Source organism: Amblyraja radiata, chromosome 12, assembly GCF_010909765.2.
Source record: "Amblyraja radiata isolate CabotCenter1 chromosome 12, sAmbRad1.1.pri, whole genome shotgun sequence".
Lineage (NCBI taxonomy): Eukaryota > Metazoa > Chordata > Chondrichthyes > Rajiformes > Rajidae > Amblyraja > Amblyraja radiata.
This window is the reverse complement of record NC_045967.1, coordinates 45,742,098-45,748,097: the sequence shown is the minus strand read 5'-3', so window position 1 is coordinate 45,748,097 and position 6,000 is coordinate 45,742,098. Positions and strand designations below refer to the sequence as shown.

Here is a 6,000-nt window from a genome sequence, read left to right as displayed (position 1 = left end):
TTATATCAAGCCAAATAACTTACATCTTTGGAGGGAGAAAACCCAGGCAGGACCCGTTGGAGAACATACAAACTCCGTACAGACAGCACCCGTAGTCGGGATCGAGCCTGTAAAGAGCCTGTCCCACTGTACGAGGTAATTCAAGAGCTCTCTCGAGTTTAAAAAAAAATCGAACTCGTGGTAAGTACGTAAAATGTACATAGCGGGTATGTCGGCGCTCGGGACGTCTCTTAGCGGCTCGTAACGCTAACGGCAGGTACTCGGGAAACGCAGTAAGCTCGTGAAGACTTGTGAAGATTTTTCAACATGTTGAAATGGAACTTGTTGAAAAATGTCCACGAGAGCCCCGAGTACCTACGAGCGGTTATTACCGTAATTCGCCGAGTTCGAATCAGGAGAAACTCGGGAGAACTCTTGAATTACCTCGTATAGTGGGACAGACCCTTAGGCAGCAACTTTACCGCTGCACCGCCGTGCCTCTAGTAACTCCACACTCGATTCCACCTTTCAGCTTCATCAAGCAGTTATGTTCCCAGACAGAATCTGTAGGCTCCTTGTTTCTGACGCTTATTGAGATGTACAAAAGAGGATTCCAATTATCTGAAAAATGAACCTTACTTTTCTCTTTACCAATGCTGCTTGATCTGCTGAATACTTCCAGTAGCTTGTTTATATTTCAGATTCTCATTACCTGTAGATTATTCATTTTTCCATTTTAACTTATAACTAGCGCCCTTGCAAAGCCTCTACTGACACTAGGGAGTGAATCTTGGGGTTAATTTCATTCCAACATGTCACTTCCTAGACAGGTGTCCTGGAAGGAAACCATAGTATTTCCATATATAAATGCACATTTATTGAAATTCATTGGATTTTTTTTGGTGTGGTCTAAAATTCCATGGGATAGGCGGAATTCCCACTTCAGTCTTCCCAGCTGCCACATTTGTTCACACAGTATTACATGTGCAATATGGGCCGGGGCAACTCTGAAGAAGGGTTCCAACCCAAAATTCACCTATTCATATCAAAGATCCTATAGCGGAGCTCTGCTATAAGATCTTTGATTCATATTATCCAGAGATACATAGAAACATAGAAAATAGGTGCATTCGGCCCTTTGAGTCTGCTGATCATCCAACTCAGTATCCTGTACCTGCCTTCTCTCCATACCCCCTGATCCCTTTAGCCACAAGGGCCACATCTAACTCCCTCTTAAATATAGCCAATGAACTGGCCTCAACTACCTTCTGTGGCAGAGAATTCCATAGATTCACCACTCTCTGTGTGAAAAATGTTTTTCTCATCTTGGTCCTAAAAGATTTCCCTCTTATCCTTAAACTGTGACCCCTTGTTCTGGACTTCCCCAACATCGGGAATAATCTTCCTGCATCTAGCCTGTCCAACCCCTTAAGAATTTTGTAAGTTTCTATAAGATCCCCCCTCAATCTTCTAAATTCTAGCGAGTACAAGCCGAGTCTATCCAGTCTTTCTTCATATGAAAGTCCTGCCATCCCAGGAATCAGTCTGGTGAACCTTCTCTGTACTCCCTCTATGGCAAGAATACTGCCTGACCCGCTGAATTACTCCAGCACTTTGTGTTCTTTTGTGTAAACCAGCATCTGCAGTTGCTTATTTCTTCAATTAAGGCAGTACTTTGTATGATCTTCAGCAGAACACAACCTATTTGTTGGGCAAACACAAAGTGCTGGAGTAATGCAGCAGGACAGGCAGCATCTATGGAGGGAATGGACAGGCGACATTTCAGGTCGGGACCCTTCTTCAGGCTGAAAGTAGGGGATGGGGGGAAAGAGCTGGAGATGAGAAAAGACCAGGACAAATCAAAGGGCCAGCCGCAAATGGCTATAGGCAGCAAAGATCCTATAGCAGAGCTCCGCTATAGGATCTTTGATAGGCAGGGCAATGCGTGGTTGGTCCATTGTTGACCAGGGAAGATGAGATATCAAGAGAAACAATGTGGAGAACTGTGTAACTGGTAAAACGACTAGGTTGGAGGAACAGGGCAAGGAGGGATGGAAGATGATGTGTGTGGGTGTGTGTGTGTGGGGGGGGGGGGGGGGGTGGGGGTGGGGGGGGGGGGGGTGTAAGATGAAGTTACTTAAAATTAGAGAATTCAATGTTCATACACTAGGTTCACACCTTGCTGAGCCAACTTTGGCGCCAGGTTCCACCCTGCCTGAAATCATTTGTGGCCGACCCTGATTTCTCTTCGTCTTTTCTCACCTCCTCCCCTCCCCATTCTTTCAGTCTGAAGAACCCCAAAACATCACCCATCCTTTTTCTCCAGAGATGCTGCCTGGCCCGCTGAGTTACTCCAGCAGTTTGTGCCCATCGTTGGTACAAACCAGCATCTGCAGATCTTTGTGTAGGAAGGAACTGCAGATGCAGGCTTACAACGAAGATAGACACAAAATGCTGGAGTAACTCAACGGGATTGGCAGCATCTGTTGGTATAAGGAATTCCTCCTATCCAGAGATGTTGCCTGTCCCGCTGAGTTACTCCAGCATTTTGTGCCTATCGTCTGCAGTTCTTGGTTTCTACATATACTTCTGGAAACATTACCAATTTGATTATCTCTCAGATAGATCTTGCGGTGATTTTAAGAATTCCTCCCTGTCGCCAAGATCCATGTCAGGTTTTGCTGCTGCTGCTGCTGCTGCTGCTTGCTGATCATTGAGCTGGGTGTGAGCGATCCTGTTTCAGGGAGGGTTTGAGGTGTAGCTGTACATTTATCCAGCTTGAAGACAAGTTGTTTTGTGCGGCGACTTCCTCCTGCCACCTGACACAAGGTATTGCAGACGGTAAAAAAAACAAAAGTTCTTTAACTTTCGCGGTTCCTGTTCTTTTGATGAATGTTTAACTTTTTTGTGAATCCGTGTTTGGAAAGTTTTGCCTTTCGCGAAAGGGGAAGTTGATGAATGTCCTGACGTGTCCAAAAGGGAAAGAATGTGGAGACTGAGCGCGAATTGCTTTAGTTCACGGACTTGACTGGACTCGCCGTATCTGGTTACCTTCACTTCTTCAATATGTTGTCAGTCTGACCACAGTGATTAATTTATTGACCCCCTTGCAAAGTATCAGTCTCTCCCCATCCCCGCTCTTTTCACCGAAGCTTGTGGATTTCTTTGGAAATGTCGTTGTTTGTGTTTGAAATATCTTAGCAATAGACTCGTACAGTGTGGAAACAGGCCCCCTCAGCCCAACTTGCCCACGCCGACCAACATGCCCCTGTCCCACCTGCCCGCGCATGGCCCATACCCCTTTAACCCTGTCCATGTAACTATCCGAATCTCTCTTAAACGTTGTGAAAGTCTCTGCCTCAACTACCTCCTCGACAGCTCCTTCGTGTAAAGAAAAGTTGCCCCTCGGGTTCCTATTAAATGTTTTTCCCCTCACCTTAAACCTATGTCCTCTTCTCGATTCTCCTACACTGGGCAAAAAACTGTGTATTTTAACCACTTTTTAAGTTTAACAGAGTTTAACAGAGTTAAACAAGTTTAACTGAGTTGTTGCCTCACAGCGCTAAAGCGTCAGAGACCCGGCTTCCATCTGACTACTGGTGCTGTCTGTACGGACCTTGTCCCCGTGACCGCGTGGGTTTCTCCGAGATCTTCGCTTTCCCCCCTTGATAACCATATAACCATATAACGCATATAAATGTAAACTGTCCCTAGTGTGTGTTAGTGTGCGGGGATCCGCTGGTCGGCGGGCCGAAGGGCCAGTGTCCACCCTGTATCTCTAAACTAAACCAAACACCAGCCCAGCTGACATTCTGAAGAAGGGTTTCGGCCCGAAACGTCGCCTATTTCCTTCGCTCCATAGATGCTGCTGCACCCGCTGAGTTTCTCCAGCAATTTTGTGTACCTTCGATATTCCAGCATCTGCAGTTCCTTTTTGAACACAGCTGACCAATAGACCTGATCTATTCCTCTCATGATTCTGTACGCCTCTGTAAGAACACCCCTCATCCTGCGCTCACAAGGAATAAAATCCTAGCCTTTGCAACCTCTCCCTATAGCTCAGGCCCTCATCAACGTCCTCGTAAAGTGTGGGGAGTGGGGAAATGAGCTCAATCTTTCCTTCTCCTTCAGTCAGTTAGAAGGACGTCAGCACCTCTTCCCAACTTTAGGAATATGGCCAGCGGCTGTGACACGGTCTCTCTCAAAGATCTTATAGCTATAGGATCTTTGGTCTCTCTAGCTTTTATTTTACGGTGAGAGAGGTTCAGACCAAATATAGATCCTATCTGTTATAAGATCTTTGGTTCAGACGGTGAGATCCTCCATGTGAAAAGGTGCTTCCTGATTCCACGTCTGAATGACCCAGTTCTAATGTTACCATTATGCCCCATTGTTTGGATTCACACCACCAGAGGCGACTGTTTCTATTCAGCCTACTTCCTGAATAATTTTAATTACCTTGAATCATTGTAATTGCCTTGAATATATCTCCATTTGACTGTCTAATCTCAAGGGAGTAGAAGCTCAATTTACATACATACTTAAACTGTGCAAACCCTGACAAATCAGGCCTTTGCTACTTTTCCAAGACCATAATATCTCCCTCAGAGGTTTCAGACCCAAACTGGCCGAGTGAAGTGGTGGGGGCAGACTTTAGGCAGGGCGGGGCAGCAACAATGAGAGGTATATAAACGCAGGCACACAGCAAGCAGGCTCTCATGAGCAAAGACCATAGGAGCTCATGAGGAAGAAAGTTGGGGATTTCAATGTCAGAACTCCCTGCACGCCAAAGCAAACAAGAGGCTGACATAACAATAAAAAGAAGATTTATAGCAATTGTCAGGAATCTTACAGCATTAGGATAGATTCAAAATGTATTTAAGAAAAAAGATTGTAGTGAGATTAACAGGTCAGTACAACATTTGTAAAGAGATCCAGTTACAGCAGAGTGTAAGGACAAGGTGTTCTTACACCCTGCCTTAGAAGCTCAGAATGCCTTTTGGATTTTCTTTGGACTAAATTATGATTAAGGGGTTAAAATTGTCAGAAAGCAGAGGCAGAAGTGTGTCAGAAGGACATTTCAGCACACTGGTGCAGTAAAATACAGCATGGAGAGATAAGAGTGAAATGTATATTTTCAGTATCAGAGGAAGATGCAAATAGAAAGGATTCTGGAATTACACATTGCTGATCCTTTGGAAAATGGCAAGGGTAACGGGTTGAGTTTAGTTGAGTTTACTTTAATGCCACGTGTACCAAGGTACAATGAAAAGCTAGGGTGATGGTTGAGTGGGCACGTTTGTTATTTGGCTTCTTACACACTGTATTTAATACAAAAATATATAATTTTATAAAGTGGGTGCTTTGCTCAATTCTGGACAATTCATCCTGATTTTGTTTCGCAATTTCTTTGCTTCACAGCAGCTTTTTGATTCTCAGTATTAAGACAATTATTTCAATTTGACCTGAGTAATTTATTGTATCAAACATATGGTATTGTCTTCAAAAGGGAACTGCAGATGCTGGAATATCGAAGGTACACAAAATTGCTGGGGAAACTCAGCGGGTGCTGCAGCATCTATGCAGCGAAGGAAATAGGCGACGTTTCAGGCCGAAACGTCGCCTATTTCCTTCGCTCCATAGATGCTGCTGCACCCGCTGAGTTTCCCCAGCAATTTTGTGTACCATATGGTATTGTCTACCTTTTCCCCAGCAATCGCACAATCTACTTTTCACAAGGAGAAAAGGAGTATTTGGTAAACATAAAAATCTCAATGTATATTTAGGCATTCTACTTTTCTGACAACATACTAACTGCAGATGCAGCTATACAAAAAAAGACACAACTGCTGGAGTAACTCAGCAGGTCAGGCAGCATCTCTGGGGAACATGGATAGATAATGTTTTGGGTCACATGTGTGTATATGCGCATGTGTGTGTGTATCTGCGCACATATGTACATGTTATATGTGTGCATATATATAATCTATATATAATATATGTATGTGTATGTATGCCTAT

At 44.2% G+C, this 6,000-nt stretch overlaps 1 protein-coding gene across 6 annotated transcripts in view; it reads left to right on the top strand.

Moving 5' to 3' along the window:
• The first annotated feature begins 2,711 nt into the window (after positions 1–2,711).
• Positions 2,712–6,000, top strand: part of LOC116979153 (synaptotagmin-like protein 2) — an 86,913-nt gene continuing 83,624 nt past the window's right edge. For 5 of the 6 annotated variants that reach the window (XM_033030679.1, XM_033030680.1, XM_033030678.1 and 2 more), the window contains exon 1: positions 2,712–2,820. The gene's annotated coding sequence lies outside the window, so the exon portion shown is untranslated. The remainder of the gene's footprint in view (positions 2,821–6,000) is intronic. The other variant, XM_033030675.1, reaches the window with a different exon arrangement.